General features: G+C 39.3%; 1 protein-coding gene across 1 annotated transcript in view; it reads right to left on the bottom strand.

Annotated features, from left to right (window-relative positions):
* Positions 1-16184, bottom strand: part of CRADD (CASP2 and RIPK1 domain containing adaptor with death domain) — a 367228-nt gene that overhangs the window by 32502 nt on the left and 318542 nt on the right. The gene's annotated exons all lie outside the window — the stretch shown is intronic.

The following is a 16184-nucleotide window of genomic DNA, read 5'->3' as shown; positions in this document are numbered from 1 at the left end:
CATCTGTATTCTTTGTAATATCTTTATAATAAACCAATAAACACAAGAGTTTTCCTGAGTTATATGACCTGACCTAGCAAATTAATTTTAATCCTAGAAGGGGGTCTCATGGGAACTCCGATTTACAGCCAGTTGGTCAGAAGCACAGGTAAAACAACCTGCGGCTTGCAATTGGCATCAGAGTGGGGCTCAGTCTTGTGGGTCCGAGTCCTCAACTTGTGTGATTGGATGCTATCTCCAGGTAAACCATGTCAGAATTGAGTTGAATTAAGAGGACACCCAGTTGGTGTCTGCTGCAGAATTGTTTGCTTGTGTTCTGGTGTCAGAAGCAGGTTGTGAGAGAATAGTGGGAGAAATTGAGTTAGTTTTTTCTACAGTAGACATTCCTGTCTTGTTTTTCATTTTAACAGAAATAGCTGTAACTATAGGAATATAAATGTATTAGTCATATGGTGTTATATAACTTCGGCTTTGCTGCAATAATAACCCTAAAATATCAGAATCTTGCAGCAACAATTTTTTTTTTTTTTTTGCTGACTTTATATGCTGGCCACTAATAGGCTGTGGGTTTGTGCCATTTGGTTTTCAGTCTGAATCTACACTAAAGGTAAAGAATCCATCTGGGATCTGCCATTCTGTGATAGAAGGAAGGAAAGAAACAAAGGCCAAACCATGAGATGGTTGTTAATGCTTCTGCTCAGAAGTGACATGCATTCCTTCTACTCACATTCTTTGGCCGCAGTAAGTCACAAGCCAAGCCTAATGTCAATGTTGTGGAAAAGAATAACTCAGAAAGAGAGAGAAGCAAATAACTGGAGACAAGAGTTTACCATAATCTCCTCCCAGCTTAAAAATATTTGCTTTCCTCTCTTTTGCTGAAAAAATGAACTCACCCCTTCCCCAAGGAAGTCCCCTAAAAAGTCTCATCCAATTGTGAATGACAAGGCTATTCAAGATTTTTTTCATAGTTCTTATACCAAATTTGGATGTGGCTCCCCTTGATCTCGAAACCTAAAAACTACAAAAAAAAAAAATGCTCCCAACATACAGTGGTAGAAAACAGGGATGAGCCAATTCATACTCCAATTTAAAAAGAAGAACGACGAAAGGTACACAGCAGTCACTGATCCATAGCAATTCTGAAATTCCTCAGAGGAAATGCAAGAACCTCAAATCCTGGGTGGAGGGGAATTTCTTGATTAGTCATCATCTTTACCCCTTGCAAGTAGCTTTTTGTCTTGTTTTGTTTTGTTTTCTGTTTGAGAGGCTCTGCTGTCTCTGAGATCTTTCCATTTCCATTATCCCTCTTAGTCATAAATATATATATATATATATATATATATATTTTGAGATGGAGTTTTGCTCTTGTTGCCCAGGCTGGAATGCAATGGCATGATCTTGGCTCACTGCAACCTTCACCTCCTGTGTTCAAGCAATTCTCCTGCCTCAGCCTCTGGAGTAGCTGAGATTACAGGCGCCTGCCACCACACCTCGCTTATTTTTATATTTTAGTAGAGACGGGGTTTCACCATATTGGCCAGGCTGCGCTCGAACTCCTGATCTCAGGTGATCCGCCCACCTCAGCCTCCCAAAGTGCTGAGATTACAGGCGTAATCACTGCACCCGGCTTGGTCATATTTTTAAAGGGCATTGGAGAATATGCCTTCCTTTGGGGGTCAACACCTGTCTTTCTCCTCTTGCCCTTTGTCAGTGGTAGAAGTTTGAAAGTCTAAAAGTTGTTTCCAGTCTTGAGTAGCCACTGACCACTCCAAGCTAGTGGCTCTTTTGGTGGTACAACTTTCTCAGAGTGGTGCCCACTTTTCTCTTGATTTTATTGGAAGTAACTTGGGCTTATACATTTCTGTAGGAAAGTCATAAAGTGGGCATTTTGCCCCTGAGCCATGTTTTCCAACTGAAAAGATTTGCTGAGTATCACCTTAATTGATTCTGAGGCTTTAACAGGAGATTTGATGGCTGTAGTCTTGATTTGGTTCTTGCCAGAAAGCTGTCTTATTGGTCCTTGTTGCTTGAAGCATTTCTCAATTTTATTTTATAATGGTTGGGGATGATAAACAATTGAATTTTCTAATCATACATGTAAACCAGGCAATTCTTTTCTGAGTTTATTCCCTCCTATTAATTTATCAAACTAAGACAATAGCTACCAAGCCATAGTTGTAACATTTTGTTTCCCAACCTCTTCCTAGAAATCCATAAACTCATTTGGTATATTATCTGTCTTCTGAGATACCACCAGCAATAATTCTGAGAATGTTTTACCATTAGATAACATCAGCTATCTCATCTTTCCATCTTCTAATGACAATTTCCTTGCTATAACTGCCTGGCTCTGAGAGCCAATGCCCTGTATTTTAAGTTCTCATTGTTGGTTGGTTTTTCCTTTCTTTGTTTTTGGCAGCACTCTACTTCTGGTGGCAATTTTTGTATTATGTAGCGCTTGCTATGATATTCTGTGGTAACAACCAACCCAAAAACTACAGTGGTTTATAGCAATCAAGTTTTATTTTTCAGTTACCTTACCTATTGGCTGTGGGTGAGCTGTGGCCCTGCTCTTGTGTTTTCTCATTCTTGGATCCAGGCTAAGTCCAACTTTTCACTGATATTTGCCAATTATATGATAAAAAAAATAGCAATGGCCAATTTATACAATGGCTCTTAAAACTTCAACTCTAAAGTAACATACATCACTTCCCCTCGTATTCACTGGCTAAAGCAAATCAAATGGCCAAATCATGGCCCAATGATGTTAATATGGCTAAGAAGTACGATATAATCCTCTCACAGGGAAGGGAATAAACAATTGAGAACAATAGTACAATCTACCACAGCATTTCATCATTTGCTATTGCTTTTTCATGCAAAATCTTTATCATGAACTGAGCAATTTTCTTCTATGCGTATTTTAGTCTGCAAGTGTGTATGTGTGTGTGTGCATACATATTTTAAAGATAATTGTTGAGTTTATCCAAACTCTTCACAATATCTAATGATATAAAACAGTTGTCTACTTTTAATTTATTGATGTAATATTTATAATTTTTCCTATACTTAACTACCCTTGAATTTCTAGAATAACTATGGATTATCCTCTTGGTAATCCAGTGAATTCTATTTAATACCGTGTAAAATTTTTGCTTCTATATTCATCAATATATAGAAGCAATTTTTGCTTCTTTTTTCTAGTATGATTGGTTGATAATGTTCTTTTTTTTTATAAAAAAGTATGGTTTTATTATTTGATCGATTAAACTTTTACTTTTTTATTTGATTAAACTTCTTAAGGTATTACATAGGTTCCTTTGCCAAAATGCACTTCAAAACATTTTGCATTTATAGCTAACATTTGGGATTTATTTAATGCAAATCTAATAGTATTCAGGATTAGCCAGTTATGATAATTAGACTGGTAGGATAATTTTCAGCTTTTTTTTATATATACTTCAAGTTCTGGGTTATGTGTGCAGAACGTGCAGTTTTGTTACATAGGTATATACGTGCCATAGTGGTTTGCTGCACCCATCAATCTGTCACCTACATTAGGTATTTCTCCTAATGTTATCCCTCCCCTAGCTCCCCACCCCCTATAGGTCCCTGTGTGTGATGTTCCCCTCCCTGTGTTCATGTATTCTCATTGTTCAACTCCCACTTATGAGTGAGAACATGCAGTGTTTGATTTTCTGATCTTGTGGTAGTTTGCTGAGAATGACGGTTTCCAGCTTTATCCATGCCCCTGCAAAGGACATGAACTCTTCCTTTTTTATGACTGCATAGTATTCCATGGTGTATATGTGCCACATTTTCTTAATCCAGTCTATCATTGATGGACATTTGGGTTGGTTCCAAGTCTTTGCTTTTGTGAACAGTGCTGCAATAAACAAACATGATTTACAATCCTTTGGGTATATGCCCAGTAATGGGATTGCTGGGTCAAATGGTATTTCTAGTTCTAGATCCTTGAGGAATTGCCACACTGTCTTTCACAATGGTTGAACTAATTTACATTTCCACCAACAGTGTGAAAGGATTCCTATTTTTCTACAACCTCTCCAGCATCTGTTGTTTCCTGGATTTTTAATGATCACTATTCTAACTGGTGTGAGATGGTATCTCACTGTGGTTTTGATTTGCATTTCTCTAATGACCAGTGATGATGAGCATTTTTTCATATGTCTGTTGGTGGCATAAATGTCTTCTTTTGTTCTTTTGAGAAGTGTCTGTTCATATCTTTTGCCCATTTTTTGATGGGGTTGTTTGCTTTTTTTTTTTTTTTTGTAAATTTGTTTAAGTTCTTTGTAGATTCTGGATATTAGCCCCTTGTCAGATGGATAGATTGCAAAAATTTTCTGCCATTCTGTAGGTTGCATGTTCACTCTGATGATAGTTTCTTTTGCTATGCAGAAGCTCTTTAGTTTAATTAGATCCCATTTGTCAATTTTGGCTTTTGTTGCCATTGCTTTTGGTGTTTTAGACATAAAGTCTTTGCTCGTGCCTATGTCCTGAATGGTATTGCCCAAGTTTTCTTCTAGGATTTTTATGGTCCTAGGTCTTATGTTTAAGTCTTTGATCCATCTTGAGGTGATTTTTGTATAAGGTGTAAGGAAGGGGTCCAGTTTCAGTTTTCTGCATATGGCTACCCAGTTTTCCCAACACCATTTATTAAATAAAGAATCTTTTCCCCATTGCTTGTGTGTGTCAAGTTTGTCAAAGATCAGATGGTAGTAGATGTGTGGTGTTATTTCTGTTCCTTTGGTCCATATCTCTGTTTTGGTACCAGAACCATGCTGTTTTGGTTACTATTGCTTTGTAGTATAGTTTGAAGTCAGGTAGCATGATGCCTCCAGCTTTGTTCTTCTTACCCAGGATTGTCTTGGCTATGCAGGCTCTTTTTTAGTTCCATATGAAGTTTAAAGTAGTTTTTTCCAATTCTCTGAAGAAAGTCAGTGGTAGCTTGATGGGGATAGCATTAAATCTATAAATTACTTTGGGCAGTAAGGCCATTTTCACAATATTGATTCTTCCTATCCATGAGCATGGAATGTTTTTCCATACGTTTGTGTCCTCTCTTATTTCCTTGAGCAGTAGTTTATGGTTCTCCTTGAAGAGGTCCTTCACATCCCTTGTAAGTTGGATTCCCAGATATTTTATTCTCTTAGTAGCAATTGTGAATGGGAGTTCACTCATGATTTGACTCTCTGTCTGTTATTGGTGTATAGGAATGCTTGTGATTTTTGCACATTGATTTTGTATCCCAAGATTTTGCCATAGTTGCTTATCAGCTTAAGGAGATTTTAGGCAGAGATGATGGGGTTTTCTAAATATACAATCATGTCATCTGCAAACAGAGACAATTTGACTTCCTCTCTTCCTATTTGAATACCTTTATTGCTTTCTCTTGCCCTGGCCAGAACTTCCAATAATATGTTGAATAGGAGTGGTGAGATAGGGCATCCTTGTCTTGTGTCGGCTTTCAAAAGGAATGCTTCCAGTTTTTGCCCATTCCGTATATTGGCTGTGGGTTTGTCATAAATAGCTCTTATTATGTTGAGATACATTCCATCAATACCTAGTTTATTGAGAGTTTTTAGCATGAAGGGCTGAATTTTGTCAAAGGCCTTTTCTATATCTATTGAGATAATCATGTGCTTTTTGTCATTGGTTCTGTTTATGTGATGGATTACGTTTATTGATTTGTGTATGTTGAACCAGGCTTGCATCCCAGGGATGAAGCCGACTTGAACATGGTGGATAAGCTTTTTGATATGCTGCTGGATTTGGTTTGCTAGTATTTTATTGAGGATTTTCACACCAATGTTCATCAGGGATATTAGCCTAAATTTCTCTTTTTTTGTTGTGTCTCTGCCAGGCTTTGGTATCAGGATAATGCTGGACTCATAAAATGAGTTAGGGAGGATTCCCTCTTTTTCTATTGATTGGAATAGTTTCAGAAGTAATGGTACAAGCTCCTCTTCATACCTCTGGTGGAATTATGCTGTGAATCCCTCTGGTCCTGGACTTTTTTTGATTGGTAGGCTATTAATTATTGCCTCAATTTCAGAACCTGTTATTGGTCTATTCAGAGATTCAACTTCTTCCTGGTTTAGTCTTGGGAGGGTGTATGTGTCCAGGAATTTATCCATTTCTTCTAGATTTTCTAGTTTATTTGCGTAGAGGTGTTTATAGTATTCTCTGATGGTAGTTTGTATTTCTGTGGGATTGGTGGTGATGTCCACTTTATCATTTTTTATTGCATCTGTTTGATTTGTTTTACTTTTCTTCTTTATTAGTCTTGCTAGTCGTCTATCTATTTTGTTGATCTTTTCAGAAAACCAGCTCCTGGATTCACTGATTTTTTTGAAGTTTTTTTTTGGTGTGTATGTCTCTATCTCCTTCACTTCTGCTCTGATCTTAGTTATTTCCTGTCTTCTGCTAGCTTTTGAATTTTTTTGCTCTTGCTTCTCTAGTTCTTTTAATTGTGATGTTAGGGTGTCGATTTTAGATCTCTCCTGCTTTCTCTTGTGGACATTTAGTGCCATAAATTTCCCTCTACACACTGCTTTAAATGTGTCCCAGAGATTCTAGTACGTTGTGTCTTTGTTCTCATTGGTTTCAGAGAACATTTTTATTTCACCTTCATTTTGTCGTTTATGCAGTAGTCATTTAGGAGCAGGTGGTCCTGTTTCCATGTAGTTGTGCGGTTTTGAGTGAGATTCTTAATCCTAGTTCTACTTTGATTGCACTGTGGTCTGAGAGACAGTTTGTTGTGATTTCTATTCTTTTACATTTGCTGAGGAGTGTTTTACTTCCAACTATGTAGAATAAGTGTGATGTGGTGCTGAGAAGAATGTATATTCTGTTGACTTGGGGAGGAGAGTTCTGTAGATGTCTATTAGGTCCGCTCGGGGCAGAGCTGAGTTCAAATCCTGGATATCCTTGTTAATTTTCTGTCTCGTTGATCTAATATTGACAGTGGGGTGTTAAAGTCTCCCATTATTATTATTGTGTGGGAGTCTAAGTCTCTTTGAGGGTCTCTAAGGACTTGCTTTATGAATCTGGGTGCTCCTGTATTGGGTGCATATAGATTTAGGATAGTTAGCTCTTCTTGTTGAATTGATCCCTTTACCATTATGTAATGGCCTTCTTTGTCTCTTTTGATCTTTGTTGGTTTAAAGTCTGTTTTACCAGAGACCAGGATTGCAACCCCTGCTATTTTTTGCTTTCCATTTGCTTGGTAAATCGTCCTCCATCCCTTTATTTTGAGCCTATGTGTGTCTTTGCATGTGAGATGGGTCTCCTGAATATAGCACACCAATGGGTCTTGACTCTTTATCCAATTTGCCAGTCTGTGTCTTTTAATTGGGGCATTTAGCCCATTTACATTTAAGGTTAATACTGTTATGTGTGAATTTGAGCCTGTCATTATGATGCTAGCTGGTTATTTTGCCCACTAATTGATGCAGTTTCTTCATAGCATTGATGGTCTTTACGATTTGGCCTGTTTTTGCAGTGGCTGGTACCGGTTGTTCCTTTCCATGTTTAGTGCTTCTTTCAGGAGCTCTTGTAAAGCAGGCCTGGTGATGACAAAATCTCTCAGCATTTGCTTGTCTGTAAAGGATTTTATTTCTCCTTGACTTATGAAGCTTAATTTGGCTAGCTATGAAATTATGGGTTGAAAATTCTTTTCTTTAAGAATGTTGAATATGGCTCCCACTCTCTTCTGGCTTGTAGGGTTTCTGCCGAGAGATCCACTGTTAGTCTGATGGGCTTCCCTTTGTGGGTAATCCGACCTTTCTCTCTGGCTGCCCTTAACACTTTTTCCTTCATTTCAACCTTGGTGAATCTGACAATTATGTGTCTTCGGGTTGCTTTTCTCAAGGAGTATCTTTGTGGTGTTCTCTGTATTTCCTGAATTTGAATGTTGGCCTGCCTTGCTAGGTTGGGGAAGTTCTCCGGGATAATATCCTGAAGAGTGTTTTCTAACTTGCTTCTGTTTTCCCTGTCACTTTCAGGTACACCAATCAAACATAGATTTGGTCTTTTCACATAGTCCCATATTTCTTGGAGGCTTTGGTCGTTTCTTTTCACTCTTTTTCCTCTAATCTTGTCACTTTATTTCATTAATTTGATCTTTAATCACTGATATCCTTTTTTCTGCTTGATTGATTCAGCTATTGAAGCTTGTGTATGCTTCATGAAGTTATCGTACTGTGGTTGTCAGCTCCATCCAGTCATTTAAATTCTTCTTTACACGGGTTATTCTGGTTAGCCATTCATCTAACCTTTTTTCAAGGTTTTCATCTTCCTTGCGTTGGGTTAGAATATGCTCCTTTAGCTCAGAGACGTTTGTTATTACTGACCTTCTGAAGCCTACTTGTGTCAACTCGTCAAACTCACTCTCCATCCAGTTTTGTTCCCTTGCTGGTGAAGAGTTGTGTTCCTTTAGAGGAGAAGAGGTGTTCTGGTTTTTGGAATTTTCAGCCTTTCTGCTCTGGTTTCTCCCCATCTTTGTGGTTTTACCTACCTTTGGTCTTTGATGTTGGTGGCCTGCAAATGGGGTTTTGGTGTGGATGTGCTTTTTGTTGATGTTGATGCTGTTCCTTTCTGTTTGTTAGTTTTCCTTCTAACAGACAGGACCCTCAGCTGCAGGTCTGTTGGAGTTTGCTGGAGGTCCACTCCAGACCCTATTTGCCTGGGTATCACCAGCGGAGGCTGCAGAACGACAAATATTGCTGCCTGATTCTTCCTCTGGAAGCTTCATCCCAGAGTGGCACTCACCTGTATGAGATGTCTGCCAGTCAGGCTACATGGGCGTCAGGGACCCACTTGAGGAGGCAGTCTGTCCGTTATTGGAGCTCAAACGCCACCCTGGGAGAACTATTGCTCTCTTCAGAGCTGTCAGGCAGGGACGTTTAAGTCTGGAGAAGCTTTCTGCTTCCTTTTGTTCTGCTATGCCCTGCCCCCAGAGGTGGAATCTAGAGAGGCAGTAGGCCTTGCTGAGCTGCGGCAGGCTCCACCCAGTTTGAGCTTCTCTGCCGCTTTGTTTACACTGTGAGCATAGAACCACCTACTCAAGCATCAGCAATAGTGGATGTCCCTCCCCCTGCCAAACTCCTGTGTCCCAGGTCAATCTCAGACTGCTGTGCTAGCAGCAACCAAAGCTCTCTGGCTGTGGGACCCGCCGAGCCAGGCACGGGAGGGGATCTCCTGGTCTGCTGGTTGCAAAGACCATGGGAAAAGCATTTTGGCAGGAATGTACTGCTCCTCCAGGTACAGTCACTCACGGCTTCCGTTGGCTAGGAAAGGGAAATCTCCTGACCCCTTGTGCTTCCCGGATGAGGCAACACCCCGCCTTGCTTCATCTTACCCTCCGTGGGCTGCACCCACTGTCCAACCAGTCCCAGTGAGACGAACCAGGTACCTCAGTTGAAAATGTAGAAATCACCCATCTTCTGCATCGATCTTGCTGGGAGCTGTAGACAGGAGCTGTTCCTATTCAGCCATCTTGGAAGTGACTGATAATGATTTTTCCTGATTCAGTTTCAGTTTGGTTATTAAATTATGCTAGTTTCATATGAATTGGGAAATTTTTAATCTTTATGTTTATGAATTACGATTTACCAGAATTCTCTATTCTTAAAGCTAGCTACAACTCAGGTTTGAAATTACCTGATCCTGAGGCCTCTAACACAATAGTGTATTAGCTATCTATCCCAACCTTTTTATTGCAAATGATCTCTTAAAGTTTTCTACTACTTGGGTCACTTCTGAGAACTTAAAATTTATAAGAAAATCTTTTGTGTATTATAGGTTTTCAAATTTATTGTCAAAGAGTTGCATGCACATTTTATTATATTTTTTATTTTGAGAGCTTGTTTGGAGGTTTGAGCAGGGAAACACAGCTACTCATAGACCCTTGACTGAAGTCCTTCTCAATCAGGATGGTCATCATCTTCAACTGAGCATGCAGCTTTGGGAGGGAAGCACATAGAGTGGTGAGGGAGGATTGGGACACCTGCCTAGCCAGCCTGATCAGCAGCCCTGGCAATCAGTGGGTGATGGATGTCCCAGGAAGATCACCCTCACATCCACCTTTTTTATTTTGTATCTGTGATTATGTCTTTTTGTTCATTCCAAATGTGTAAATTTTTATACTTTTTTCATAATCACTCCTGTGATTTACATATTTATTTCATTGATCAAGAAGTAGCTTTTGAATTTAGTTCACCTTTTACTATTATTTTCTGAATCATTAATTTCAGCTTTTATCTTTATAACTTTCATTTTTAGCTTATTTCCTTGTTCAAATTTTAATTTTTTAAGAAAAGTACTACCATTTTGTAAATGTTTGTCTTCTTAAGTAGCAGAGAAAATTGCAACTATAAGCTTTTCTTTATCAGTCTTTCATGTCTTATGGTGTAAATGGACTCATTTTCATTATTTTCTATTTATATAAATTCATAATATAAATTTTGTCACTTCCCCACACTATTTGTCTTCAGACACATAAAGTTATGGTTCTATATTCTCTTTTTGGTTGATCTCACCTACTGCTATGATTTAAGCTACCACTTTTAAGCTGATGGTTTCCAAATTTTCCAGAAGCTGCAGGCTCTGATAACTACCTTGCCTCATGTATATAACCAGCTCGATATGCTTAAACTTGTCAACATTTCCCCAAATCAGCAATAACTATATATTTTCTCAATTATTTGTATCATTATCCACCCAGTCACTCAAGTTAGAAATAGAATTCATCTTTCAACTGTGCCTTGCCCCTCACACCCATATCCTACCAAACACTAAATCCTGATGACTTTACCTTCTGTATAAAGTTTATCTTCTGCTGTTGCTGCCCCAGTTTTAACCCTCATCATTTATGGTAGATTATTTCAAAGGTGCACCTTTGATCAAGGACTTTTCCACCACAAACTCTACGTAGCCTACAAGGCTCTTTATATTCCCTGCTGAAAAGAAAAGCAACTACCAAAATAAATAACAATGTGAACCATTTAATGAGTTATTCTATTAATGTGCTTTTGTATTAAAAAAGATATGTAAAGCACTGGGTAGAGAAAATGACTAAAATTTATTCTCTATCTACTGTGAGCCTAGTCTTGTGCTAGGGTGTTACCATCTTATCTCATTTAATATTATACTATGCTTGTGGGTTGGGCAGTTAAGAATGCTTTCAGCTGCAAGTATCAGAAAATCTCACTGATGGTAGTGTAAATCATAAAGACAGTTCATTCTCTTATGTTACATAAGTCCAGAAGTTGTTGTTTCCAGCTCAACCATGCCATAGAAGACTCCCAAACTCTATTTTTCAATTTTGCTATACTTAACACATTGCCTTTTCAACCTTATGCCTGTTTCTTTGTAGAAGCATGAGGGCTAATGAAGCTCTAGTTTTCATGGGAAAAGAGAAAACAAGGCCGGGCGCCGTGGCTTACGCTTGTAATCCCAGCACGTTGGGAGGCCAAGGCGGGCGGATCACGAGGTCAGGAGATCGAGACCATGGTGAAACCCCGTCTCTACTAAAAATACAAAAAATTAGCTGGGCGTGGTGGCGGGCGCCTGTAGTTCCAGCTACTCAGAGAGGCTGAGGCAGGAGAATGGCATGAACCCAGGAGGCAGAGCTTTCAGTGAGCCGAGATAGCGCCACTGCACTCCAGCCCGGGCAACAGAGCAAGACTCTGTCTCAAAAAAAAAAAAACAAGAGAAAACAGGTGATGCTGGTGTGCTCTCTTTCTGAGTCTGGCCCCTTGACAAAGAAGCAAAAGTTCTTCCAGAAGCCTCCAACAGGTTTCTATTTACATCTGAATGGCTAGACTGGGCCACCTGGCTCCTCCCAGTTGCATGGAAGATGAGGGAGCAAAGACTTAGGGTTTCCAGTCTGCATGGTGAATGGCACTCAGGGAAAGGGGGAATGGGAGTGGCTACCAGATGAGCCCAGGATAGAGACTTCACATCTGCGATTGTAGATGAGGTCAAAGATGCCCAAAGGGCTACTGCTGGTAATTGGTGGAAACTGGATTGGGAATTAAGTTCTGTTTCCAAAGTTAATGCTGTCTTGTCTATACCACTCAGTCTCTCCAAATACTCTTTCTAAGAATAGAATATTCTTAGACATGATTTGAGTGACATTTCTTGGCACCTGCTGGTTTCTCCAAAATCACACAACAACTCTCCAACCCAAATGTCCAACAACGATAGACTGGATTAAGAAAATGTGGCACATATACACCATGGAATACTATGCAGCCATAAAAAATGATGAGTTCATGTCCTTTGTAGGGACATGGATGAAACTGGAAAACATCATTCTCAGTAAACTATCGCAAGGACAAAAAACCAAACACCGCATGTTCTCACTCATAGGTGGGAATTGAACAATGAGAACTCATGGACACAGGAAGGGGAACATCACACTCCGGGGACTGTTGTGGGGTGGGGGGAGGGGGGAGGGACAGCATTAGGAGATACACCTAATGCTAAATGACGAGTTAATGGGTGCAGGAAATCAACATGGCACATGGATACATATGTAACAAACCTGCACATTGTGCACATGTACCCTAAAACCCTAAAGTATAATAAAAAATAAAAATAAAAAAAAAAAACAACTCTGACATTGGATAGAATTATACCAGAATGTTCTAAAGATGAAGCCACCCTCTTACTTCTTTGATGAAGCCAAATGTAAACTGTGTTCCTTTTGTAAACTGAAACATTAGGGACTATACCAAACTTGTCTTAGATTGACTTTAAAGTATAGAATTTAAAAAGTATTTAAACTTGTATGGTATGCTTTCTGTGACCCTTAGATCCCCAATTGGGAAACCTTGCCAAATTTAATCTTTTAGTTGTGAATAAGCTTTTGAACACGGTCATCCTGACCTTTGGACATGTCACCTTGCCTAATGAATAGCTTGTAACTTAATTAATAATGATGGTTAAACCTCCTCTAATATATTGGAGAAAAAAATTTTAAATACTCACTTTAGAGTGATTCATTTCAACACAGAATTCATAAGGAGGGAAGATCTGCACATGAAACTTTATATCTTATACTCCTTTTCTCTTTGCTTTAATAAATGAGAATCCACAAGGCAAAGGTTCAATGTTTTGCTGCTATAAAAGGATTTAAACCTTTTACTAGTTACTGTGTCACAATTGTGACCTTACAATGAGAAGACTATGACTTTGGGTCGTAAGAAGTGGAGAAAGTACATATATAAACAGTAAAAACATAAATGTATACTAATTCTGACCTCATTGGAAATCATTCTTTCCTAACAGTAATTTTCAGTTCTACCTGCTGAAACTCATTTTCTATAAAAATGAAGCCACAGGCAACTTAATAGTCTAGGTTACCAAAAAAGGGGGTCTCAAAAAAGTGTCTGTCATTGGTGAACAATTTTTTTTTGCAAATCTTTTTCTTTTGAAGCTAACCAATCTTGACCATTAAAATGGACTAAAAAGACCTGCCTCCACCATCAAAGACTGGGTGATCAAAAACATTCATGTCACTCTCTTAGCACCATTAGGTTAAAAATTGCTATATTGTTTCCAGACTTCCTAATAGTTTTAATGATGTCTTCATTTTTCTTTTAAATGTAGACAGCCAATTTTCCTATGATGGGAGCATATTACTACTGGTGAAATAAGACATCTTGCATAGAAATGTTTGATGTCTTTGAACAAGGGACAGCCATTTCTTTACACAGTCTTCCCAAAAGCATTTGAAAGACTTGCATTTCTGCTGCTACATGAGTTTTCAGAAAAGAAAAATGTTAGCAAAAACAATTATGTATATTTATAACAATATAGATTAGATGTATATATGTAATCTTGAGACCCTCTGTAATTTATATTCAGAGATAAAAGAAATACATCACAGAGGCAAACCCTCAACATTCTTCAAATTTAGTTTATGCTACAATAAGCGTTGCTATAGAAACATTAAATCCCCAACAGAATTCCTGGAAGTTAAAGATCTGCCTGTAGACTTGCTTCCAGATGCTGGCTTGCTGGCTTGTTAAATAAAACTCGGCATTTATCATATGGGAGATTTTATGTCTAAACATGTTATGAGGACTACCTGGGACATTGAGTGCCGTGCTCACAATGGGAGAAGTGTTTATATAATAAGAAGGAGTCTCAGGACTTCCGATGTGGTGCCTATCAGGCTGATCACTTTTCCTCTTTCTCCATCAATATTCCCTATAAATAAGCAGCTCTAAAATAGGAAACTCCCTAAATGACCAGATGATGGAAAATCACTTTATTAATAAAAATTGTTCATCTGTGTTAAGCAGGTTAAGTCTTTCTGGATACCAGTGAGAAAATCACGTTTTCCTATAGACATTTTGCAGCTTCTCTTTAAGAGCAATTTCCCCCTGGTAATTATACAGCAGTTTGTTCTCAGAAAACAGACTGATTAATGAGGAAGCAGCTAAATGAGTTCTTTAAAAATGTCTAAAAACGTTCTTGCTTCTGCTTTTCTAATCCTCCTCAACCAAATTGACAGCTTTTTAAAAGAATCTCCTTAGTGAATGCATGACAATTACATTGGAACTCAAAGAATTACCACAAGCCTTAGTTTAAGAAGACATTTTAAATCATAAGAGTATTCATTACAAGGCCATCTGTCAGATGTTCTCCATCACTGACATCACCCACATCTCTACCTTCTTCTCTTCCTGTTGTTTTAACCTCATTTGACTTTTTTGACTGCTTTGGAAGAAAATCAGCCTATCTTGGCCAGGTGCAGTGGCTAATGCCTGTAATTCCAGCATTTTGGGAGGCCAAGGTGAGAGGATCACTTGAGATCAGGAGTTTGAGGCTGCAGTGAGCTATAGTCACTCCACTGTACTCCTCCTGCCTAGGCAACAGAGTGAGATCCTGTCAGAAAGAAGAAGAGAAGAGGAGAGGGGAGGGGAGGGGGAGGGAGGGAGGGAGGGAGGGAGGAAGGAAGGAAGGAAGGAAGGAAGGAAGGAAGGAAGGAAGGAAGGAAAAAGAGAGAAAGAAGGAAAGAAAGAGAGAGAGGGAAAGAAAGAAAGAGAGGGAGAAAGAAGGAAAGAGAAAGAGAGAGAGAAAGAAGAAAGAAAAGAGAAAGAAAGAAGAAGAAAGAAAGAAGAGAAAAAGAAAAGAAAAGAATAGAGAAAGAAGAGAAGAGAAGAGGCTGGGCATGGTGGCTAATGCCTGTAAACCCAGCACTTTGGGAGGCCGAGGCGGGTGGATCACCTGAGGTCAGGAGTTCAAGACCAGCCTGGCCAACATGAAGAAATTCCGTCTCTACTAGAAAATACAAAAATTAGCCAGGCATGGCGGCAGGCACCTGTAGTCCCAGCTACTTGGGAGGGTGAGACAGGAGAATCACTTGAGCCTGGGAGGTGGAGGTTGCAGTGAGCTGAGATGGCACCACTGCACTCCAGTCTGGGCAACAGAGTGAGACTCCAAGAAAGAAAGAAAGAAGGAAAGAGAGAGAGAGGGAGGAAGGAAGGAAGGAAGGAGAGAGAGAGAGAGAGAGAGAGAGAGAGAAAGAAAGAAAGAAGAGAGAAAGAAAAAGAAAGAAAGAAGAAAGAGAGAAAGAAGAAAGATGAAAGAAAGGAGAAAGAAGAAAGATAAAAAGAGAAAGAAAGAAAGAGAGGGAGAGAGGGAGAGAGGGAGGGAGGGAGGAAGGAAGGAAGGAAGGAAGAGAGAGACAGAAAGAAAAAGAAAGAAAGAAAGAAAGAAAGAAAGAAAGAAAGAAAGAAAGAAAGAAAGAAAGAGAGAAAGAAAGAAAATAAAACTTGCTTATCTCCATTAGGCCATTTGTCCTCAGGCTGTGAGCTCAGCCTTCCACTGAGATGACTTCCTGCCTTGCCAGCCACTGCTCATTAGTCACATTTCCATTTTTTTTTTTTTTGAAACGGAGTCTTGTTCTGTCACCCAGGCTGGAGTGCAAGGGCACGATCTTGGCTCTCTGCAACATCCGCCTCCTGGGTTCAAGTGATTCTCCCTGCCTCAGCCTCCTGAGTAGCTGGGATTACAGGCGCCCGCCACCATGCTCGGCTAAATTTTTTCTTTTTTTTTTTTTTCTTTTTTTTTTTGGAGATGGAGACTTGCTCTGTTGCTCAGTCTGAAGTGCAGTGGCGCGATCTCGGCTCACTGCAACCTCTGCC

This window comes from Symphalangus syndactylus, chromosome 13 (genome assembly GCF_028878055.3).
Source record: "Symphalangus syndactylus isolate Jambi chromosome 13, NHGRI_mSymSyn1-v2.1_pri, whole genome shotgun sequence".
Classification (NCBI taxonomy): Eukaryota; Metazoa; Chordata; class Mammalia; order Primates; family Hylobatidae; genus Symphalangus; species Symphalangus syndactylus.
Note: the sequence above shows the minus strand (reverse complement) of the source record. Positions and strands in the feature narration are given on the sequence as shown.